Raw genomic sequence first — 10893 nt, 5'->3', positions numbered from 1 at the left:
CCCAGTGATAATATCAGAAATGACACAGTCTCATTTTTCTGAAAACAATCACAACCACCAGCAGAAGTGACATCTTTGCCTTTTCATGTTCAGTTTGACACCAAATGACGTAGTGACTGAGGAGCTGTTTGCTTATTGTATTTGAATATTGTCACTGCAGAGCAGGTGAAGTCTTTTCAGTTTTAATTTTAATATGGTCATAAAATGCCCACATGAGTATGTGAACATGAAAATGCAAACTGGATTACTGCAGTTTCTTTATAATTTCTACTTAAAGAACACACACTATGGGGAGTGGGGTCACATGACTGCTGGGCACAGGTGAGCTGACGGAGCAGCTCACACAGGTGCCTTGAGTTTTCTTAGTTCTGTGTCCTGAGCTCATTCTCTGTTTGTCCTTCAGCTGAGCTGCTTCCCTCCATCATTTCACCTTTGCTCCTGAGTAGTTTAGTTTATTATGTTTATTTTGTTGTGAAATGGAACATCTAATCTCCTCGGTTTGCTCTGACATGATTATATATTCAAAGTGAAAAGTACTGATGTAGATTTAGAATTGTTTGTTGCTTTATTGAAGATAATATGATCTTGGGGTCAAATGGCCCTTTCCTTTGGAAGTACACTTTGTCAACTGTTGAACTACTTTTATTACTTTGAAGAACTGCAATAAAACAATAAAGTTAAGGTGCGCTTGTCCGTGAGAATACTGTAGTTCAACAGTGTAAAAAATGCAGTTCCTAAAGAAAGGGCTCTTTGACAGCAAGATAAAGCATCAAAAATATTCAAAATATAGAGTAAACCTCAACTGATATTAGCTTTTTTCTTTGTGCATGTTTGCGTGGCTAAAACACATTTTTGAACATGGGCCCCGTCCACAGCTCATCACTCAGCATCTGTGCCGGTACTCCGGGCTGCCACCCTAAACTGAGAGGGCGCCGATCCAGATCTGCTGCAGGTAATACACTGGCTATAGATGAGCACCTAACACAGCCCCACGTCAGAAACTGAACTATCACTTTAAGACCTTAGGATGCTTCAGAAATATTTCATAGACAAAAGTAGAGCTGCTTTAAATGTCCATGTTTTAATGCAATTATCTTTATGTGTTTTCATAGGGATGCCAGAGCCCCCCTCAGGCCTTACGACCCCTCACAACCAGCAAGAAACGATAAGTCATGTGCATGACTCCACCTCACACATATCAAATTAGTGTCCAAATGATTCTGAGCTTGTAAAGTGATGTTCATAAATGATTCCAAAGTTTGCAGTTGTAACTCAACCTTTGTAAACACGTAAAATAAATCTACATGTGAAATGAAAGTTTCTGCAGGTGGAAAAGTTGTGCTTGTGTCAGAGATTTGTATTTGTTAAAGAACCATGAGAATCAAAACTATGAACAAGTGATCAGTGTTGAAGTTAAACAAAGTCACTCTGCTCATTGTCCTTGCTCTCTACATTTATGTCAGCTACAAGAAACCTGGTAAGAGCCATAAACCAACAACCAAGTGTCCTAAAATGTAGTTCCTCTAATGTCCATTAGATGGCTGCCTACAAAAATCACAATATTGACATGAGCAGGAAACAAAATCTTACTTTTATGTTGAAATACAACAATTGCCACAGGAATTTTCATGGATTAATAGCTCTGTTGCTATTTAACCCAGTCAGTGGAGCTGATGCAGTGCTTGCGTCCCACTTGCTGTATAAATAAGTCCCTGGTGGTCAATATATCAATAACCTTGACTCTTATGAACAAAATGAGCGATCACTTGATTGTAATCCTAAAACCTTTTTAACCGTGTCCAATTTTCCCTGATGGAACATGAGGCTGCACAGGTTGTACCCTTTAAAATGTCCTCCTGAGAGGCATCTGTCTTAATGGCTGGGCGCTTTTTTTTTTTTTTTTTTTTTTTTTTTTGAAACTCCTAATTTGATGTTTATGAGGAGAAATCCTGTATGTGTATGGCTCTTATGTATGAATATTGACATTACACTGATTGTATTCATATTAATTTATTTGCTGTGTGGAATGCTCGAGATCCAAATTAAGAAAAATACATGGTGTATATTATAAAATAAATTTGAAGTGTATCCACCTCATTTTAATATATTTCAATTTTACTTGTGTATGTGTGTACGTTAGAAGATCCTTTACTGTCATTGCTCAAAGTATCAGAACAAAAGGCAGTTTAGCATCTAAAAGTGCAAACAGGGCCAAAGGTCCTGTAGATGTATATGTACATACAAAGTGATGTGATCAGAATGTACAGTGTGAATCAGTTTAACTTTGAGTTAAATTAAACTACAAATTGATCAGATGTTTAAAACCTGCTCTCACTGTGCATGTGTGTGTGTGGGACAGTTATAACAGCGACACTGTCTCTGCTGCTGTTACTTTTCCTCTGATGTGGCTGATGTGATCAAATAAAACACATCACCGTCTGCAGTGTAATGACTGTGTGTCTCCTCTGGAGGGCAGCAGTGCACCATCAAGTTTTCTCTTTTCTACTCAAATCAGTCTGTGGTTCCTAAACCTGCGGGTGAAGACCACAGCCACCTCCACCTCACCTGTGTCAGCGCCTCCTCACTCCTGATTGGCTGAAAACTTCTAAAATACAAAGTTAATTCAAGTAACACTGATTCTACCATCATCATCATCAAAGATTTAAAAAACTGCAGGCCACAGTCGACCATAGATGAAACAATGGCTGGCGGTCGGCTCCATGTGTATGTGTCCTAATATATACTGAAGTCAAGTCTAAAGGAGGAAAGTCAAAATGTCACAGGTGAAAGAAGTGATTTGCAATAAACATCATGATGTTGTGAAATTTAAGTCAGTTTTACATGACAAATATTGTATTGAAAAAAGTCTGAATTTTCCAATTTTATATGATATCTTAAGATACAGTCATAATTTCACAAGATGCTGTTATAATTTTAAAGTGCAGTTTTGTAAGAAAAATCACCACACAATTAAGTCATAGAAAAAGTATTAGGCTGCAAGAATCAGTCATGGTTTGAGTATGAAGTTGTTGTAAGGTGAGAAAAGATGTTCTCTTGAAATTATAATTTAATTTTCATGTATTTTTTTTTCTCTCATAGTTGCCTCTTTATTCTGAAAATCTCAGTTTCACAACTTCACAATGTTAAGAATTAATTCCTTTAAAAATAGACTCGTAAAATTACTTAAATTAGTAAAAATTATGTCATAACTTTAGAAATAAAGCAGGTTTACATAATGAAATTGTGATTTTGCAAGAAAAGTCAAATATTATAGAATAAAGTTATAATTTTAAAAGAGAAAGTCACAACATAAGAGAGGTCATAATATTACAAAAATGAATCACAATTCTTAAAAAAAAAAAAAAATCATGATGTGAAAATAGAGACATAGAATTGTGAGAAAGTTTCTTTTCTTTTCATTTTGACCTAAATGAAATTACCCTTTTTTCTGAATATTTAGACCAGACATTTTTACCCCTCTCAGTCACCCTGATACTCCATCATACTGAACACTTGAACATATAACATTACAACTACGTTATTCATTATACTACTCCACTACTAACCCTTCAAACCTCTACTTATAGTTAAAGGTTTGGTTGTAGTTTGGTTCACTGCTGACGTTAAACTGAGATCAGGATTCAAACACAAACGAAGCTCATTTCCTCTGAACTGATTTGTAATCGAATTAAACACCAGATTATAAAAGCAGGAAGAGGGATTTGCTGAAGCTGTATTTTGACTGAAGTTTCGTGCCAACAGAGAACCTGGGGGGTGTAAAGATGTTTGTGTGTGAAATTTTTTTATCTATCATAATTTCAATATTTACCTCATGACTCAGACACATAAACACAAGCTTCTGCTGCAGGCTGAGCCCACGTCAGGGAGGAATGTTCAGATCTTTATGGGTGTTGAAGAGCTGCTTCAACATCATGTTAAAATGGAAATCTGAGAGGTTAAATTTACACCATGTCTAATGTGACTCCTTCAGTCTGACTGTCACATAACACCATGAAAAAGGTCTGAACACAAGCTGGTAGTAAAACACATTTAAAGACACATCCACCATTAAGCGTCAATAAAGAATCACATCCGAGATTTTCCCTCAACCGTGAGAAAATCTAGAATGAAGACACTTCAACCTCTGACTGAACCTCTCAACGTCTTTTCAGGCTGAATATAATCAAATTTAATCAGCAATGGAAAACCATACGACTGTACAAATCAACTGACGCATACAAAAGCTACATGTGAATTAGCTGTACGCACTGAACTGAGGGGAGTATTAGGAAAATGAAAACGATCTCTGTCCAGGTGAGTGTTTTTACACTCTATCAAAAATCCATCCATGCTAACACGCCTGAAAACACATATCACATGACCATTCACCTACACTGGGCGTGCACGTGCCGATGTAAACAGGAAGCAGATTGTAGACGCTGCAGTTTGCTGCTTAGTTGCAGAAAATATTACGAACAAGGAGCAGCAATAATGACGAAGTAAGACCAGAGTTTTTTTAGCTTTATAAAATGCAGAATCTAACTTCTCAACAGCTGCTAGTTTAAACAACAAGGTCAGTAACAGCTGTAGTCCAGTCCGTCCAGACAACACTACCCCAGAGTTTAATAAAAAAAGGTCCAGCAGCGTTTCCAGAAGTCTCTGTTTCAGCAACTCGAAAACACCCACATCAGAGAATCACCAGAGGCTCTCAGCCTCTCTTCTGATTGGCTGACTGTTTTCTGAGTGATCCAATAAAAATATAGCAGATTTCAGGTAAACACTCAGAGATACCAAATCCAGCTAGGTTGGATAGTGGGTCCAGGTGGGCGGGGCTTGGGGCGTGGCTGAGGGCGGTGACTGCTTTGTTGTGACATCACAAAGTTCCAGAAGTCCTGACGGCTGGTTTTAAGGCTCAGTTTCTGAATACAGGCTGTGTGCATTTCTCTGTGGACTGAGGCTTTGATACTTTCACAGTATTAATATAGAACCTAGACCTGCTTTATAATCACAAACACATGGACATCTGCCTTTAGACTGGATGAGGTTTCCATTCAGTGAGAAATGAAAGAATATAAAGCTCGGTAATGACTTCAGAGGATGTGTCAGACAGACTCTGTTGCTGTCATTAACTTTATTGCCACTTAAATCATTAACAGCACATTTAACACAAGAAGCTGAGAAGCAAATTATTATAAGAACTTCATCATTTTTATGCCAATGAATCCACTTTCCCATATAAAAGCTGTCAGTGTGAACACGTGCAAACCCACTTTCCTGGAAACATGTCAGACAGTTAATGTTGCTGTCGTTTCTATGATACAACAACAGGAAGAACAGAGTGAGTGATCTGTAAGATCTGAGGAGAGAAAGAACTTCAGATGTCATGCCCCCAGCCTCTGCATCATCATCATCATCATCATCATCATCATCATCATTATCATTAACACCAAATATTTCCATCCTTCACCATCTTATCTTGATTTTGTTCCTCTGTCTCATTAAGTCTCATTCATCCTCAGTGTTTCCAGGCGGCTGTGTGAGGTCAGCGCGGCTCGCTGTGCGTCATCAGTCTGCTGGTTGCTGCTGGTTCCTGCACCGATGTTTCCGAGGCCGTGAAGCTGCTATCTGATCACACAGGCTGGAGGCTGCTGATGACAATGGAAGCTAATTTACTGCAAACTGAGAAGCAGCAGGAGCAGAACACATGTTAATGTTCAAGATGGCGTCATGGATGGCGCAGCTCCCTCTTATCTTTGTGTTATGTTACTCAAACCTGATGACTCAACATCATCACAGCTACTTAACATCCGGCAGGTAGTTTTTCACCAGTTTTCACCTGCTTGGAGAGGTGCTGGAGAGCTTGTTTGGAGGAACAGCAGCTCTCTGAGGGATGTGGATGTGGTTGCTCTCGTGCTGCATTCACGTGCTCCTCGGACCGTCCCAATCCCTGAGTTGGGACGTCGTTCTTCAGAGTTCAGGGTCTTCCTGTATTGACTCACTGTTGGAGCCAGACTCTAGTGGTCATTAGAGGAACTGCAGTTTCTGTCACTTCAGTGTTGGCTTTATTTTTCAGGCCCAGAGGTTCTTGCTTGGTTTTTTTAAAATGTCAAAGACAAATGTCACGCAGAGACGTCTGAACACGCCGTCACTTACAGCCGCTGAATACGAACTCGTCCAGAGCTGATGAAGACTTTCCTCAGAGAAGGCCAGCAGGAGCCTGTGGTGGAGGTCGCCCTGTTTTACGTTTAATTCTCATTAATGTATTCTTCAACAGTTACCAGCAGGGTGATGTTTCATTTACATTCATCTTCCTTGGAGATAAATATTGTATGAAGTAGATGGTTTGTGTGGAACAAAACAGCTGTGAAATATGATTAAAGTAGCAGGATAATCAACACAGCTGCTGTATAATTCATGGTGTGTGTTGGTTCCTGTGCTCTCTGCTCTGAACTCACAGCTCAGAGATAAAGATGTCACTACAGTTGTGAAAACACTGCTGCTGGTACAAAAATAGAGAGAACAGAAATAGAAGCTAAAAATCTTTTGCCTGAGGTGTGATCTAGAACATGAGAATCTGGAGTTGATTTATGATTCTTTCTCTTTTTTCAGTTTCATTACACATCAGAGATGGTTTGTGTGTTTTTGTGCGTCAGCCAACAGGACGACGCACAACAGAGAGACTGCAGAGCAGAAACAGCTCAGACAGAGATGATGTAATGAAGTTGCTTGTGATTAAAACCAGGTCCAGAGCAGCTCGTTAACACCAGTGAACTGTGTTCACCTGGTCAACAGGTGTCACAGAGAGTGGAGGTCACTGACAGGTTGACTCTACCATCAGGAGGACAACACAGGACGAAACACAAGCCACCAAACAGCTTCAACGATGACACCTCAGCTGTAGCTTCAGTTTTTATAAACTCACTGATGAACTGTTTCAGCTCTTTGTGGTCGCCTTCATGTTGGATGTCGCTGCAGTTACACACGTTGCTCACAGGTCTGAAACGAGTGAATCCTTACTCCGTGTTATCTCTCACAGCCACAGCTGCAGATGTGCAAAAATTATTTACAGCACAGAACAACCAAAAATGATGCTGACAACATGCTGAGAAGAAGCCACCACCGAGAAATACTGTTTTAAAAGTGATTCTGCAGAACATTTAATTCACAAACTTCATGTGGAACTTCACTGGAGAACGTACAACTCACTGCACGTTGTCAACATTAAAACAGTTAAAGGTCTCATATAAAGGTAGATGTCCATGTGATTATAAAGCAGGTCTAGGTTCTATATTAATACTGTGAAAGTATCAAAGCCTCAGTCCACAGAGAAATGCACACAGCCTGTATTCAGAAACTGAGCCTTAAAACCAGCCGTCAGGACTTCTGGAACTTTGTGAAGTCACAACAAAACAGTCATCACCCTCTTCATGGCCCAAGCCCCGCCCACCTGGACCCACTATCCAACCTTGCAGGATTTTGTTTCTCTCAGTGTTTACCTGAAATCTTCTATAGTTTTATTGGCTCACTCAGAAAACAATCAGCCAATCAGAAGAGAGGCTGAGAACATCTCATCGCTGACTGACCTGTTGTTACTAGAGCTCCAGAGAGAAGCCTGAGAGAGGAGATGTAAAACTACACTGAGATGGTTTTTGGTTCTTAAAACCACAAATGTATCTTCTGATGGAGATCAGCATTTCAGATAAAACACTGGAGAAGAGTAAAATATAGGACCTTTAAAATAAAGTAAATAACTATGACTAACAATGTAGCTGAGACGATATATGTCACATTTTTAATTGGATTTCTTATCTCTGATCCTCTTAAATAAGAATAATATAATTTTATACTACATCACAGGTATTATTGAAAAGAAAATAACAGTTTAAGTCTCCAAAATGACTGTGGGACTATCAGATGGGAGATCAGGTAATCCTTTGAGACTCTTGAGTTTTCTGAAACACAATTTAAAGATCCAGTGTTTTTAAAGTGTCTGTAGTAAATGATATAAAACGAGCCTGGACTGTAACATGTAGCAGGAAGCAGAGCAGCAGTCTGTTGTCTCCTCAGCTCCGTCTGCAGACTGTTTGTCAGGACGGTGACACGGTGAACAAAGTGTCCTGAGGTCTGGAGAAGCTCTGCTGCTGCTGCCATCACCTCAGCATCATCATCAGCATCACTTCATGATTCAGCTGTCACACAGGAAGCTCAGGGTCTCACCTGCTGGAGGTGGAGCGGCCGGCGTGTCGCACTGTTCTGATCACAACACGTTCTGTGAGGAAGCTTGTAGGAGAACGCTGAGGCTGCGTGGACGAGTTTAGTGCGACCAGTTGTTTAATTACTGTGTAAAACCTGAAGTGAGCCGCGTGTTCTGACTGAATCAAGGCAGTCTGGCTTATGACGAAACAACTATAAACAAAATGAACTATTGCTTTTGTAAAATGTGTTGCCAGGAGACAGAAGTCTCTGATACCAGTGAAGTAATTATAACAGAGTTTTTTTTTGTTTTTTTTAAAGCTTAAATAATGTGAACGTTGGACGTTTGTTTGTATGTTTGTATGACGTGTCACTGACCACATCAAAAGTCTTCACAGATGTTTTTTCATTTAACTAAAAAAGCAAAAGTTCCCAGATGCTTAAATGTTATCAACAAACAGGACAAGACTCTGAGTGAATGTGATAAAGTGAAGAACTAAAGTTTTTCAGTTTATACAATTTTTTACTTACTTTAATTATATTACAAACACAGCTGTAGAAAGGAGATGTAAAAAACAAAAAAGAGAAAAGAAGAAAAACACGCAGAAAAAGAAAGAAAAAAATAAAAATGAGGGACAGATAAAACTTCTTATTACACAACATTAATATTTACTTTTCTGTATCTGTATCTAAATCTTTTGTGTTTGTTTCATGGGACTAAGATATAATTTATAATTAGTGTGAAAGTTTTTTCCATCTAATCGGCAAACTGGCTACATGTTCTGTGGTCGTGTCTGAAGATGATGATGATGATGATGATTGGACTGAAGTCTGTCTTCTTATCAACAACGTTTTGATGGTATCCTCGGAAATGAACTCTAACTACAGTAATCCTTAAACACCGAGTCAGGTTTTTGGTTACAGTAAAGAAATAACTGGGTTGGTTCACAGCCTTTGACGGGAGAATGAGTGAGAGATAAAAGGAAGTGTATGAAATGGAAATTGGGACATTTTGATTTAAATCAGGAGCCGCTGGATCAAAGGCGTGAGCGAGACGATGTATCAGACTAGACATTTGATGCCAACTTTCAGTGGTTTTTTAGAAGCCTCCCCCTCCCCCTCCCCGCTCTGCTGCGGGTGCTGGTTCACACCTGAACCAGGACTGGAATCAAGGACAGAAGCTTGAAAGCTGGAGAGGTTACAGACCGAGCTGCAGAGTTTCATGTGGCAACGAGTGAGCTGAATCAGTCGCTGCTCCCTTTGTCAGGAGGGCGGATGTTGTTGTCAGACTCGGGCAGACATGAATCAACTCTGATTCTCATTTCTGCTGAGGGTCCTTCTTTTCTTTTTTGTAATTTTCAGCTGCTTCACTTTGATTTTTATTTTTGTTTGGTTGTGTTTCCCCTTTTTTCCCTGTTTCTTTCTCCTGGACTCATTTTTACATGTGTTGCTCAGGTCCTGAGGCTAAAACCACCACTGTACAAGAAACATCAAAATCTAAAGGGGGAAATTAGCATTTTAACTGTTCAGTTCACTGTGTGTGTGTGTGTGTGTGTGTGTGTGTGTGTGTGTGTGTGTGTTTGCGCTGACCCAATTCATATTGAGCAGGACTCTATAACCACGAACGTCCTGAGGAGACAAGGACAGTTTGAAGAGAAGCGAGTCCGGCCTCGTTTCCTTTCCCCTCACCTGTCGTCACAGTTGGGAATTCCTGCTGCTGCTTCGCCCTTGGAACAATCTCCATCCACCTCCAACATCTTCCCTCTGAACAGAACTGGGCTAATGAGGCGTCCCACACTGGGAATTCTGGGAAAGCAGGAAAGAGAGCACAGGTTGTGTGGCTCTCTCTCCGGTGTGGTCATTATTTCTGAGCAGCTGACGTGTGAATAAAACGGTTTCCCTGCAGACTGACTGGACTCAGTGATGGAGACCGGACAAAACACTGAATCTGTTGCCTTTCATCCTTTTCCTGTAAATGACTGCATCCTAACTGATTATTCACATTATCAGTCAATCTGATTTTTATCATAATTTAGTCCATAAGACACAAAAAGACACAAATCATTTCCCTAAAAACAATTACTCTACTTAATTATACAAAAAAAATTCTATCAAGCAACTAATCGTTTCATCTTAAATCCAAACTTTTAAAAACAATTTAAAAGTTTTTAAAAAACATTGTATCTTCACAACTGTTGCCTTAAAATCTGCTGTGAATGTTCAGACTCCTCAGAGGATGAACACAATGATTTTTATTCTGACATCAACCAAGCAAAACTTTTTGTTCACAAGAAATTAGTCTTTCTCTAACCCAAACTAAGTAGTTTTAATCCCTACAGCTAACAAGATACAGCAGAATATATTCATATAACATTCATCTATTTATCCTCAGCTGGTTTCACAATAAAAGCCTGTGCAGCAGACATCCTCAGTTGGACCCCAGGTCTCTGGAGCCCAGGTCCCAAGTCGTCTAACTCTGATTTGCAGCAACAAAAGTGCATCGTGTTTTTTTTTTAGAAAAAGCCTCAGAGACCCAGAGAAACCCTGAGTGAGGCGTAGCTGCAGATAAATGTATTCAAGAACCTGTTTTTAAAAACACAGGACAGCAACGGGACACGCCGTCAGGCAGAAGACGAGTCATCACAGGAGGAGGCGAGCTGACGATTAGAGGAGTTTAGTTTAACACTTAACTCCAGTTTG

General features: G+C 39.7%; 1 long non-coding RNA gene across 1 annotated transcript; it reads left to right on the top strand.

Moving 5' to 3' along the window:
- Window positions 1-403: 403 nt before the first annotated feature.
- On the top strand, window positions 404-1239 carry LOC139612651 (uncharacterized). Its single transcript, XR_011686617.1, has 3 exons — window positions 404-497; window positions 876-952; window positions 1113-1239. It is a non-coding gene; the product is annotated as an uncharacterized lncRNA (long non-coding RNA).
- The last annotated feature ends 9654 nt before the right edge of the window (window positions 1240-10893 follow it).

The sequence above is a fragment of the Trachinotus anak genome, unplaced genomic scaffold (genome assembly GCF_046630095.1).
Source record: "Trachinotus anak isolate AG129_WGS33_773 ecotype Australia unplaced genomic scaffold, CSIRO_AGI_Tana_v1 ptg000032l, whole genome shotgun sequence".
Lineage (NCBI taxonomy): Eukaryota > Metazoa > Chordata > Actinopteri > Carangiformes > Carangidae > Trachinotus > Trachinotus anak.
This window is presented reverse-complemented; position numbering and strand designations above follow the sequence as displayed.